This window comes from Glycine max, chromosome 9 (genome assembly GCF_000004515.6).
Source record: "Glycine max cultivar Williams 82 chromosome 9, Glycine_max_v4.0, whole genome shotgun sequence".
Lineage (NCBI taxonomy): Eukaryota > Viridiplantae > Streptophyta > Magnoliopsida > Fabales > Fabaceae > Glycine > Glycine max.
In genome coordinates this window covers 18,319,885-18,334,222 of record NC_038245.2, presented here as the reverse complement: position 1 = coordinate 18,334,222, position 14,338 = coordinate 18,319,885, and the positions used below count along the sequence as shown (strand labels likewise).

At 35.6% G+C, this 14,338-nt stretch overlaps 1 pseudogene; it reads left to right on the top strand.

Annotated features, from left to right (window-relative positions):
• Window positions 1–10,775: 10,775 nt before the first annotated feature.
• Window positions 10,776–11,184, top strand: LOC106794140 (calcium-binding protein CML38-like; annotated as a pseudogene).
• Window positions 11,185–14,338: the final 3,154 nt, after the last annotated feature.

Sequence of the window (14,338 nt, the reverse complement as noted above, 5' to 3'; positions counted from 1 at the left end):
AGCCACATAGTGTTGTAATTGCAGTATAGGAATATTGTTAGGAATATTGATTATGTTTTCAATGTTGTTTTGGATGTAGCTATATCACTAATACACTTATACTGCCTGCTATAAATGGGCCTACAGAGGGTCTTATGATAATATACACCTGTCACTTTTTCACTGCTATCGTGGGTATGGACTTTCTTTGTGTTTATACACACACAACTACTAATTTTTCTTAGAATCCCATGTATGTTGTTACTAGTTATACTCAGCATTGATGGACTGAAACTGAGATCCAAGTATGGAATATAGAAAATTTTGGGCTAGAGCTGTACTAGTTCTACCAATCTTTTACATTTTTCTACTATTTGAAGCTTTCAAATGTGGATTGAAAAAGTTTGGGCTAGACTTGTGCCTGTTTGCTTGCCAAAAACTATTCTCATGTTGATGATCATTGTTGCTGTATTGACAAGTTATCTTTTTTGCAATGTTCATCTTTCTGATGTCTCGTGCATCCCTGAGTATCATTTCTAGTCATGTTTTATAGAGCCTACTACTTGTGAATGTGTGTAAGAACTAACTCATTTATAACCATTTTAAGCTTAGTTAGCTTTATTTTGAAGGTTAGAATTTGGAAAATATTTCATAGTAGATCAATATCTCTATTTTATTTTTAGACTATTTTAGATGAATTCTTAGGAGAGGTTTTTGGATTTCATTAAATTTCCTGATTTGTTTTCTTTTTTAATTAGGTTTAATTACTCTATGGGTCCCTGAATTTTTACCAAATTTTTAATTAGGTCCTTGAATTTTTTTTGGTTTCAATTGGGTCCCTGAACTTGTATTTATTTTTTAATTAGGCCAGTGAACTTTTAACCTCTTAATTAAGACTAGTAGTTTAGTAAGTAAGGCAAGTGCTTTGTATCATATCATATTAGCCCATATTAATTTATTATCCTATTATTTACAGTCTCGATTAATTTTCTCTTTCCTTACCTGAACCCTATCATCTCAAGACAAGTATAGGATTATGACATTTATTCTTGTTGTGATGTCCATTTGGTGGTATTTTAGAGTATTTAGAATTTTATTCCTTAAATTATCCAGAACCTGATAATAGTTAGCATAAATATCTCTGCATATGATATAAACCAATATTTTACAACATTTAGTGAGGAATGATCCTTGTGTTTCTGTAGGTTGTTGTTCTTAATTTATTTGATGGTCAACATTATCTTTTTGTTCCATACAATGTTAGTAATGTTTATAAGGTTGTGAAGGAAAAGAACGGAAGCATGCCACTTGCATTGGCAATGGTAATACTTTTTTCCCATAATATATTCTTTCTCCACTATTAGAAAATACACTTTCAACATCGGTTATTTACGGCATTTTACATCGGTTTTAAAACCGATGTTGAAAGTACTAATGTTGAATGTATTATTGTTAACATCGGTTATTTATAAATAATCGATGTTATATATAACTAACTACAACAAAATAAGTGTATAGATGATGGACGTTGACATCGGTTTTCTAGAAAAACCAATGTTAATATATTCGTTAACATCGGTTTTCTAGAAAAACTGATGTTAATGTTATAGATTAACATCGGTTTTCTATAGAAAACAAATGTTAACGAATATATTAACATCGGTTTTTCTAGAAAATCAATGTCAACGTCCATGATCTATACACTTATTTTGCTGCAGTTAGTTATATATAACATCGGTTATTTATAAATAATCGATGTTAATGTTTGTACGTTAACATCGGTTATGTATAAATAACTGATGTTATTAGAAATAACCAACATCGATTTTTTGAAAAACCGATGTTAAGGTGCATGTTGACATCGGTTTTTCTAAATAACCGATGTTGTTTACTATATTAACATTGGTTTTTATTAATAACTGACGTTGTTTTCAAGTTTTTTTTATATGAACTTTCTGTTTTTACAATAAATCCAAAATTGTACCTGTAAAATGAAATTTAAGACCCAATTCACAACAAATAAACATTTTATTATGCTTTCAAGCAGTTTTAATCACAATAACATTGAATAATTGGTTTGTTATTAACAACTATCAACAAATGAATTCAATGTTCAAATTACATAGGAAATGACAAAAATGTTAAACCAAAGTAAACTAAGCTAAACTTAATGTCCCTAAATCCTAGCTCTAAGCTCTAACTCGGAGATAATACCGTGCCCACTGGATCCGAAATGCCTTTAATCTCTCTGGCTCCAATGGTCTAGGATCGTTAAAATATTGCATGATGAAATAAATGATAAGTTAATAATGTAATACAAATTATAAAAAAAATTGAATTTGTTTGCAATAAACGTACTGCTTCCCAGTTATTCCTGAAACTTCCTAATGTGATGGTGGACATCCAGTGAATGACATAATAGCCGTACTCAATGCTTCCTTTTTGTCTATTACACTAAATACATAATAAAATTTGGATATTAATTAAACAATTAGTGTACACACACATAAGAAGTACATATAAGTGGAAGTTTTATGTAAATGACGTACCTTGATGACAATCCACCTAGCAACAGCCTTTGATTTAGGCTGTGGAGTCAAGACCTTTTAAAGCACTGTTCCAGACGAGTAACAATTAAAAAGTGGTGTTGTTGAGGTATTTCAATGCAAATGTATTGAAAAGAACACTAACCTGTTGATTATCCTCTTAAGGTAGTTGTCTGACCTGTTATGCAATGAAAAAAACCAGACAACTAGGTGTTCCTTGGGCAGGATGACCACCATCTGCCAGTGTCGACTGCAGTGGAAACAAATATGGGTTAGTATATTAGTAAACATTAATTAAATTCAGTTATTTTGTGTGACTTACCCATTCAGGTAGGCTCCAAGGTAGACATCACGTTTTGAACTCTGCATCCAACTTTTTATGTAACTTTCAGCCTCAAACTGCGATTGCCCAGACCTCTGAATGGATTGTGGCTCGAGGAATCCATACAGATCAGAATTCCCCGCTCGCATACTTGTTTCAGTCAGATGTCTGTTTATGTTAAGTCCAAGTTAAATATTTATGAATTGAAAGCAATAACTTAGGCAATTAAAAGTAATCTAAAATGACTTACAGAATCCACAACTGTAACATTGATATGATGAGACATTGACTATCGTGTGGGATTTTGGAGAGGTCTTTGTGCTTTATGTAGAGCGAGAAGTCTAGATTAAAGACACCGAACACGGTGGCATCCCATGTAACTTGGTAAGGCCTCAAGAAAAGCTCTGGGATGGTCAATGTCATCAGATAAAGCGGATCATCGACCTCCGGATCTGACTTTTGAGGTGGTTTTGTCGGAGACACAATTGTATGTTCATGAAACAAAGTTAAATGACCAAATTTGAGGCACGCTGAATGAATTAATTCAAAAAGAAGAAACATATAGTAAGAGTAAAGTACCTGCTGTGATAAAGGCTTGACCAGATGTGTCGGCCAAGCAAGGAAGGTGTGAATTGCCTGCCCCACTAAGGAAACTTCATCAGTGGGTACAGGAACGGGAGTATATGGATCTTTAACCTCTTCCACACCCACCTTGACTTGGCCAGGCAACAAAGGAGTGTTATGAACAACAGTGGATCCCTCATAAACTCTTCCTGGGGCAACCAGGCAGGCAGGATTTGCTTCGATGTACAAGCCGCACTTGTCTGAGTCACCTGTCTTAGGATCATTTCCTGAGGGATCAACACAACTCTCCTTTCTGCTTACTCGAGGACCTGAAGGACCAACCAGAGGCTCCGGAGGCAGTGCAAGTCCCTGAGATTGCATCTGGGACTGAAACTGGGATTGCATCTGGCTGAATGATGCCATGAGCTGCCAAGTCACTTTTTCTGTGATCGACTCCTCTAGCTGGTCCCTGATTTGCTGGGTCAGCTGCTGCAATTCTTCAGGAGGTAGCGAGGAAGAGATGCAGGACGTCCGTGGAGCCAATCTGAAGTATTGCCTGATGGTGACACCGGCTCCAACAGCACAGACACGTCCAGGGTGCTCTGGACGTCCAATAGCAGTGGTGAGAACATCCTAACATCCATGGGGGATGAAGGATCCGTGTGATGCCTGCTCCTCAAAGGAATCTTACACAGAAAAGACATATTTGTACCTGGCATTCAAAAAATAAAGAAATATAATTCTAATGGTTAGTTGAAAATGACTTACGATCTTCTTAACGATTTCCTTTGCGGCCTTAGTCGTTATCTCCCCTGTTTTCTTGGTGCGGGCCATCTTCCACTTCACGTGGCGTCTGACGGGGATGGAGGGTCGATGACACCATCAACGCTTCCTGACTGTACAACTTCCTCCAGATTCTTCTTGGTCTTCTCAGCCAGAGCTTCTGCTCCAAATATTCATAACCCGCACGAGACAAAACGTGGGGGGCATGTTCTGTTTCTGGATCGCCAGTGCCTTTTTCCGCACATTCTGCAAAAATAAAACAATAATCTTTCAAATTGCTAGAATGAATTATAACAAGTTAATGTTTTTTTAAAAACAACTTAAATGGAAAGGTACATACCTCCCAAGAAGGGTCTTTGCGAGTTTGGCAAAACTGAGCCTATTTTTCCTTGCTTATGTCGTATTTCTCACAGACAGTGTCGTCCACACAATCCTGATTGGCTGCAAGGGCCCATTTCCTCGTGAGGTCTGATTTAAACTGCCTCCATCTCTCACCGACAGTCTAAAGTAACTTCTTTTTCGTCCTACTATCAGAAGCCTCTGGGATTTCAAATTCCTCCTGACAATAATAAATAAGGTTTATTTGTTACAATAATGTATTTTTTTTCTATTAATTAAAGAACATCAAATAAGAAAAGAAAAATACTTGAATATCCTCCCAAATCAAGTCCTTCTAAGCAGTAGAGACCTCCTTCCAGTTCTCGTACGTGACGTCCACCTTATCACGCGCCACAATCCCCAAATATGTTCTTAATTTCTTCCTGTGGGGACCGTTGCCAGTAGCAGGATCAACATGGACCACTGGTCTCTCAGCACCAGGTGGTCTAGTAGACAAGGATCGTAGACGTGAGGCTTTGCGTGTCCGTTTCACGGTAGACGGCGAAGCTGATGTGTCGGAAGGAGGAGGAGAAGGAGGAGGAGGAGGAGGCGAGGCTGGTGGAGAAGCCATGATCCTTTATTTGATAGGGAATTTGTTCCTGTTGAAAATAAAGGTTGTGAAGATATTGCACAAACTTGAAATATGGCAAATTTAGAAACATAAAATTGATGTTGGCCTACCAAATGATGAGATCAAAGATGCTGCAACTAGTGAATTATAAATCAAAGGCAATAAAGAGAGCACTCAAACATAGAAGGAAAAATTATCAAATGAAGAAGTTAGTGCCACAGATAAGGGCAACAAAGGGAGATCTGAAACACACAAGGAAAAATTATCAAATGAAGAAGTTAGTGCCACAGATAAGGGCAACAAAGGGAGATCTGAAACACACAAGGAAAAATTATCAAATGAAGAAGTTAGTGCCACAAATGAGGGTAGTGCAAAGAATAGCATCAAAAGCAACTATAATGAAGTTAGTAAATTTGAAGATAAGGACAAAGAACAAAGCATACAGAATTCAAAAATGAAAATCGAGGGTGGTTCAAAGAATAATGTCAAGAACAAAGATGTTGAAGATGGTGACTTAAAAAAAAGCATACAAACTTCAGACGTATAAAATTTATCAGATAAAGCTGCATGATAAAGGGTATAGTGTGGATAGTAATATCACTGAACAGGAAAATATAGTGAAGACTATTATTCAGACTTCAAATAGTGCTCTTGTGTTGAATCTCTCTTTACTTGCAGAAAAGGATTTCAATTTTGTTGTAACGAACAACATGTGCTGATTTTTCTTTTTGATTAAGCTCTAATATCATTCATTGGTTGCTCTTATATTTTCCTTTCCCATGGTTACTTATCCTTTCTTGTTCAGTTTTTTTCCCCTCCTAGCTATGCACTTTATGAAGCAGAATCTTTTCACATTTGAGCCACTTTCACACGCAACGTTATTATTTTCCCATTGGTTAAATTTATATAATGTCCCACTGCAGAAAAACATGTATTAATAGTTAACCTATTTAAAAGGAGGAACCCTAGATTCACCACATTGCATAGATAATATATCATATAATGGTGCTTTTGTCAAAACGATAATATCAACACATAAATATAATTTTCTTTATTGACAAATTTACAATTTAGCTAGTTTTCAAATTGTACATGAACTGATTGTTAGTTTATTACAATTCAGCTAACTTAGCTTCCTGCTCATCTCTCATGGATACACTTCCGTGAACTGTTCTTTAGAATTGTATTGCCATGTTGAAGTTAAAAGGGTCTGAATAAGATGTATTCTACTAAGATTTTATGTATTTTAGGTTTGTGTGAGGGTGGGTTAACACAGGAGCTGGATGAATGCCTTGTGTGTATATAGTTGTAATATGTTTAGAAGCTTCAGAAAGAAGGTCATTTTACTCCTAAAAATATATTATTGATGCCTAATATTTAGGCATTTTTACTCACTATCCAAGCATCCTTACTAATTCTTATTGTTTATCTGTTGTTGCTTGTTATATTATTACCTTTTAGATCATAAAACCAGCACATAAGCCATCAACACACTAGCTTAACATTCGGAATATAATCCCAAGAATTTGTACCCTTTTACCTTTTTGTCAGATGTCGAAGGGAAACAACACTCTTGTATAGAATATTTTAAATAAAAATAACATTTGTAAATTTATCTGTACCCAAAATTAAAAATAAAGTCCTAAAAAAATTCTATTGAGATCTACAAAACAAGAAAGCCCAATACAAAATTGAGACCAAACTTTGGATCCAAGCATAGTTTTATATCAGCCAAATCAGAGAACCTGCATTGTTTACAACTACAACCAAGCATAGCAAAGCTGCACAATGCCAAACCCGTAAAGCATTCCTTGCACCAGAGTTTGTCTTATTACTTTTTTGGAGCAATATTATTACATGTTACACAAGCATTAAAGTAATTTTTATGTTTAAGGGATTGAATTGAACTCCTTTGTCTCCATTTCCTATCCCCAAGACAATCTTCCTAATTAAAAATTAACAACCAATAAAGAATACTATTCAAACACAAGCGTGTTGTTTTGCTTAGCTGTCAAATTTTGATTTGGTAACATGCTTGAGGACATGAAATAGAGTCATAAGATTTGAGTATCCATGTTTAGCTTCTGCATTCTACAGTGACGTTAGACTTAATATTTTCCTCACTAGATACATTAGAAGCATATAACATATGTCATTCATCTCTATATGTGATGGATCAGACCTTTCCTTCCTTGAATGTTATTATTGTAGAAGCAAACTTCATTGCTTCATGATGATGAATCAAGATTGATTCAAGGTGTTTTGATGATAACAAAGATGATGACAAAAAGACCAAGAGAATGATTTCAGGATTGAGTCAAGAACAATTCAAGAATCAAGAGAAAGATTCAAGAGAAAGTTTCATCAAGAAGATTCAAGATTCAAGATTCAAGAATAATCAAGATCAAGATTCAAGACTCAAAGATTCAAGAATCAAGAGAAGACTCAATCAAGATAAGTATTAAAAAGTTTTTCAAAACATTGAGTAGCACAAGAAGTTTTTTACAAAATCATTACTAAAGAGTTTTACTCTCTGGTAATCGATTACCAAATTGTAGTAATCGATTACCAGTGTTTTTAAAACGTTAAGATTTTCAAAATTCAAAATGAAGAGTCACATCTATTGATGTGTAATTGATTACACCTTTATGGTAATCGATTACCAACGACTATTTTTGAAAAATTCATTTCAAAAAGTCACATTTCTTCAAGTGACTTGTTTTTGAAGATTCTTTCAAAAGTCATAACTTTTTAAGTGATCAATTTTAAAGGAATTGCCAAGAGTTACAAGTTTTGACTTGAGTCATCAAGAAACTATAAATATGTGACCTTGGCATGAAACAAAATTATTGATCTCCATCATCTCTTTCAATCATTCTATCTTTCAACATCTTCTTTCATTTCTTTCAGAACTTTCTGATTTCATCTTCTCTTCATCTTTCTAAAAGTTTTTGTTCAAAACTTTCTCTTCCAAGAAAAGTTCTTTGTTCAAAAACTTGTGCTATTCATCTTTTTCATTCCCTTCTCCCTTTGCCAAAAAGAATTCGCCAAGGACTAACTGCCTGAATTCTTTTTGTGTCTCTCTTCTCCCTTTTCCAAAAGAACGAAGGACTAACCGCCTGAATTCTTTTGTGTCTCCCTTCTCCCTTGTCAAAGAATTCAAAACGACACAGTCTGAGAATTCTTTTGATTCTTCCCTTTCCCATAAACAAAAGATTTCAAAGGACTAACCACCTAAGAATTCTTTTGTTTCCCCATTCACAAAGTTTCAAAGGACTAACCGCCTGAGAACTTTGTCTTAACACATTAGAGGCTACATCCTTTGTGGTACAAGTAGAGGGTACATCTACTTAGGTTGTTGTGACTGAGAACAAGAGAGGGTACATCTCTTATGGATCAGTTCTAGTGGAGGGTACATCCACTAGGTTGTTCAAAGAAAACAAGGGAGGGTACATCCCTTGTGGATCTTTGCATGTAAAAGGATTTTTACAAGGTTGAAAAGAAATCTCAAGGACTGCAGGTCACTTGGGGACTGGATGTAGGCACAGGTTGTTGCCGAACCAGTATAAATCTCTTGTGTTTGTCTTCTTCTTCCCTACTCTTTTAATTTCCGCTGTGCACTTTAATTATTGCTTTTATTTTTGGTAACATTAAGAAGGATAGATTTTTTAATTTGTAAAGGTTCGTTAATAATTAATTCAACCCCTCTTTCTTAATTATTCTGAGGCCACTTGATCCAACAATTTACTATGTCATATTTATACCTTGACCTAATTTTCATATGACATTTTCTCAAAACACTTAAAAATTGACATTGAATGTGATATTATGCAATTTTTTTAATCATCATGTTATAGGTGCAAAATATTCATCAAAAGATGTGGTATTGCCTTTGGAACTACCCAAAAGATCCTCAAAAGCACCTCTGATTCTGTTTAGGGACTTACGGTGTCAAATGCGATTGAGAACTTGTTGTCTGTTCAAGGTTTGCGATGAGGCTTTGGAAGACAATGAGGATTTTAGCTGGAGCTGGCTTGAGACTCCATCAAGTGTGTTAGAGTCCTTGTCTTCCATGTGTTTAAGGCTAGACTTCTCGGCCTCTAATTCAGCTCTGGAAATCATGAAAGCCATTTTGTTTTTGTTTGTTTGGGTAGAATGCTGCTGCTAAAGATAGCATAGCATAGGAGTATCGAAATGGGATGAAGTTCTAATATATATAGATGGAAACCACCAAGTTAGGAAGTGGTTTCCCTTTTAGGGTTCTCAAAGCCTGTTGTTTTTTCTCAAACAAGGGATGCAGATGTAAGTATGTCCAAGAGACATAAAGTACGTGTGTTAACTGACAAAAGTATTTAGATAGATTCACTGCATTACTACGAAACCACCAAACAATTTCTGCTGGCTGTTTTGTGTGATGTCAAGCGATAGTTATTACTACTCTTTATTATTCCAAGCAAGTTAATTATAAAAAGTAAATTAATATGTTCCTTCCTTATTTAGGAAAATATTAACCAGTAACTTAAGACATTAGTTAGAAAATCAAAAGTGAAAAGTTTTTATAAGAAAGTGTAATAATACATTTCTCATTGATTTCCAATGCAATTCTAACAAACTTTTTATTTGTTGATTCTTTAAGTAGTACTATATGGGTAATAGTTAGTAGGACTCCATTATTCATTTGTAGGATAAATATGGTTGGTGTTTGCTTTTTTAGTTATTTATAATGCATTAAATTTCAGCCATGAAAAAATATTAAGATTTGAAAGGAGGGTGTATTGGATAGTGAGATTAATGGGATCTTAAAAGTCATCTACCAATTTGTAGGTAGGTTCATTGTCTATTTTTAAGATGGGGTGTGTGATGGCGAGATAGAAGTTCTAATTTTAGTAAGATCTTCCTTCCTAATTCAAAATTTGGCACTCATATCACTGAAATCAGAACCTCCCCTCCTCTCCCCAAAAAAGGAAAAACAGACCATAAGAAATACATTGCACACCCCTTCTCTTTGATGGAGTTAGATTTTAAAACTTAGTTAGATTTTTAAAACTGAGTTAGATTTTTTAATCTCATAAGATAATTAATTCTTGTTTCTATTCATGATTAAGATATACAACAACTGCTTCAAATTTAATAGGTGTGAAAGAGGAGTTGTAAGCATTGCACAAAGAACCTATTTCCTTAGTGACTGATAGATTCTACTTTGATTTGAGGGTTGGCCAAGTTGCTATTGTTGGAAATGATTTGCTGCAGAAGAAGTGTGACGACCATGGAAGCAAGGGAAGAAGAGAAGGCAATATTGACAAATTAGGCTTATGATTGTTGTGTGGAAGGTCAACCAAATGATGGAAGGTTTGGTTGAAGTCCCTACCCACCATCGCCTAATCCTGATGTTTGATTAATCTCTTGACTTAATTTTCATCCTCCCTAAAATTTTTGGGAGAAGTGATTATGCACCATTCCTGTTCATATCATTTTACTCTATGCATTGTTATTTCCTATTACGAGTTATTTTTTGTGTACTTTTTTTATTTTCTGCAGATATAATAGCTATCTATATATCCATGTACTCTAATTAGGTTATTGTTCTATGTAGTTCAAGATGTTGTCTTATTTGGAATCATTTTATGTAGGAATGATGGGTGGTGAGCTTCCAATGAAGGAAGCCGAGATGGCAATTGCGGCATTGGATTCTGATGGAGATGGGTTGCTGAGTTTGGAGGATTTCATTGCTCTCATGGAAGCTGGGGGAAAGGAGCAGAAGTTGAATGACTTGAAGGTAGCTTTTGACATGTATGACACTGAAAGCTGTGGGTTTATAACCCCTAAGAGCTTGAAAAAGATGCTTAAGAAGATGGGTGAGTCCAAATCCATTGATGAGTGCAAATCTATGATCAAATAGTTTGATTTGAATGGGGATGATGTCCTAAGCTTTGAAGAATTCAGAATTATGATGCAGTGAGGCTTGTATATATAAATGTTGATTTTGTATAGTGTGTATTTGAAATTTGATTGATTTGTTTGCACATCCTATGTATAACACTATAAAATGGGATAAATACATTGGTCTTCAAATTTCACCTCAATAAACAAAGCTGATGCTTCACGTGGATACTGAATTTTGAACCACCTCTACAACTACTTCCTGCAAGAAACAACACAGATTAATAAACATTACAGAAAACAATTGTATGACTTATGTAAATGAATCTATCAAAATCAAATATATAAATACAAAATTACATTAGATGATGTTAATTAATTCTCCTTCATCATGATCATTACCATTAGCATGAACGTCGTCAACTTCTTCTTCTCCAACAACATTAGGAGTGATTTGTGTTGACAAAGGAATAACATAGGTGTCCATGTATGAATCATCATCTTCTACATTAACACTAATTGTTTTGCCCTGTAGAACCACGCACCACCTTTCATCACAAGGGTCTTGAATGTAAAATACTTGTCTAGCTTGTTCTGCCATGATGAAAGGGTCATTGTGGTAACCAAGTTTCTTTTGGTCTACCAACATAAATCCTATATCATCGGTGCACACACCGGTGTTACTGTCAACCCATTTACATTTGAAAACACAAATAGTAAATTTCACATAGTTAAGCTCCCAAATTTCATCAATGAACCCAAAGTAAGGGATGACAGCTACACAGGGATTGGCATCATGCACACTTGCAAAGTGTTGAGATTCAGCCCTTAGGATGACCCTGCTATTTTGCATTGTGCCTTTGTCATCTTGTTCATTTGTGTAAAATGAATACTTGTTTATGTCGTATCCTTGCCAAGTTATAGCATTTCTTTTAGGCCCATCTGCTAGCTTTCTTAAAGTTTCTGAAGCATTTTCATCTGCAAAGATTGTATCTTTAAACCAATCACAGAAAGTCTTGTTATGCTTTTTCAACACCCAATTCTTTGGCATTTTTGGATTATTCTGTTTGACATAAGCTTCATGCTTAAGTATGTATGGCAAAACTTCATTACTGTTGTTCAAGACATACAGGTGAGCTTGTAACAAATTTTCTAGACTTGGAGTGATCACATGCAGTCCTCTTGAACCCTTACCACCCACTTTGTCATCATGCTGAGACTCAGGAAGGCCAACAGGTTTAGGCTTCTCAATGTATTCTGAACAAAATTCAATGGTTTCTTCTGCAATGTACCTCTCAACAATAGATGCTTCTGGATGATATAGATTCTTTGTATACCCTTTTAAGATCTTTATTTATCGCTCAATCGGGTACATCCACCGCAAATAAACAGGACCACAACATTTGATTTCTCTGACCAGATGCACAATCAAGTGAATCATGATGTCAAAGAAAGCAGGGGGAAAATACATCTCCAACTGGCACAGTATAATTGCGGCCTCATTTTGCAGCTCATCAAACTTGACAAGATCAACGATTTTGCTACATATGGCATGGAAGAAAAAGTACAGGTGAGTTATGGCTAACCTGACTTTGTTTGGCAAGATGTCTCGTATAGCCACGACTAACAATTGTTGCATCAGCACGTGACAATCGTGAGACTTTAACCCTACAAGCTTAAGCTCCTTCAACTGCACAAGGCTTTTATGTTAGCTTCGTATGTCAGGGTTAGCATTATTTTGAAAATTTTGACTAAATTTCGACAGCATTTCGCATTGGTCTCCAAGTACACAACATGACATCGGTGAAATTAATTTCTCGATAATCAAGTATGCACTCAAAGAACAACTTGAAATGCATTGTACCGAAATTTCATCAAATTAATCAAAATAATAATAACCTTAACGAATGAATCTAACATAAAAATACCAGTCTCCCCAAACTGTCCAAACGGACAATTAAAGACTAAATACAATGACTAATGCAAATTGTCCGCTAGAATTATTGCATTCAGTCTCAAACGGGAATCTAAGGTGCACTCATCATGAAGACAATTTGTATAGCATATATTAGTTGGCATTAATGGAAGTGAACAAGTAAAAATAATAATTGGTAGCAAACATTTGTATATGTGTGTGTGTGTTTGTTTGTGTGTGTGTATGTCTGTGTCTGTGTGTGTCTCTTTGTCTGTGTGTGTGTGTGGGGGGGGGGGGGGGGCTGTGTGTGTGTGTGTGTGTGTGTTTGCGTGTGTGTAGGGGATCATTCAAGGGTAGAAAAGGATCATCATATTCTAAACATCATCAGCGACACCATGCACTCCTATATTGAAGAGTTACTAAACCAATGCGGCCAGAACAACCATTATCATCAATTTGCAGCAGCATGAATTCACCTTCTTTGGGGGACACCACAATTCTACCATCTATTAGGCAACTGCCAAGGGATAACACTCAAATTCTCAAAAGCTAACTTAACAAGGATTGAATCACACTCCAACTATAAACACTTCCATCTATGCTCACGACTAATTTCAATTGCTGGCATCAGCTTGCAAGAAACTCATAGCATCTCCAAAAGATAGGTTATATGATTTGGAAGGAAAGAGCGTTGAATTGGTTCCAGTGGTTAGAACTGTGGACAAGGGTCATCATTTGTCCAGTGTTCAACCATGGGTTGTTGGGGATGTTTTAGATTTACTTTTCAGAATATCCATATGGTGCTAATGGAGTTGTGATTGAAATTGGATGCTGGATTGATCATACAGGTAAATTGGTAGGTCCTTAAAGATCAACATAATGTATTAAGAGAAGAAAAAGAGATGAGAGAGAATAAAATCAGAGAGAAAAATCTCATGACTTGAGTTGTGGGTTGTGGTGCAGGTGTGTGTGTGTGTGTGTGTGAAGAGCACAAGGTGGATTTCAAGGATAACAGGTCAGTAGACCCAGAGAAATACACTTTCAGCCTAACAGGAAGGAAGCCTATTAGTTTGGAAGAGAAAAGGAAGCTTGGTGAAAGGTATATTCCACTGCTGCAAACCTCTATACCAGAGAAAAAGGAGACACTTACATCACATTTTCGTGTTAGAGTAGGATGATTGAAAGTTAATTTTGGGCTGCATGGCTTGGTCACCATGCTTCAATTAGTTGAAACACTATTGGAACTTTATGTCAGTAGCCCCAAGCTACTTTTATTTTTATTAATAAGGACAAACTGCCTTTTTTTATTCCATGTTTTCTTTGGTGCTCATTTTAGCTGGTTAGCATCCACTAGTGTAATTATTATTGGTTGATGGCTCTTTGTAGGATAAACCAATTTT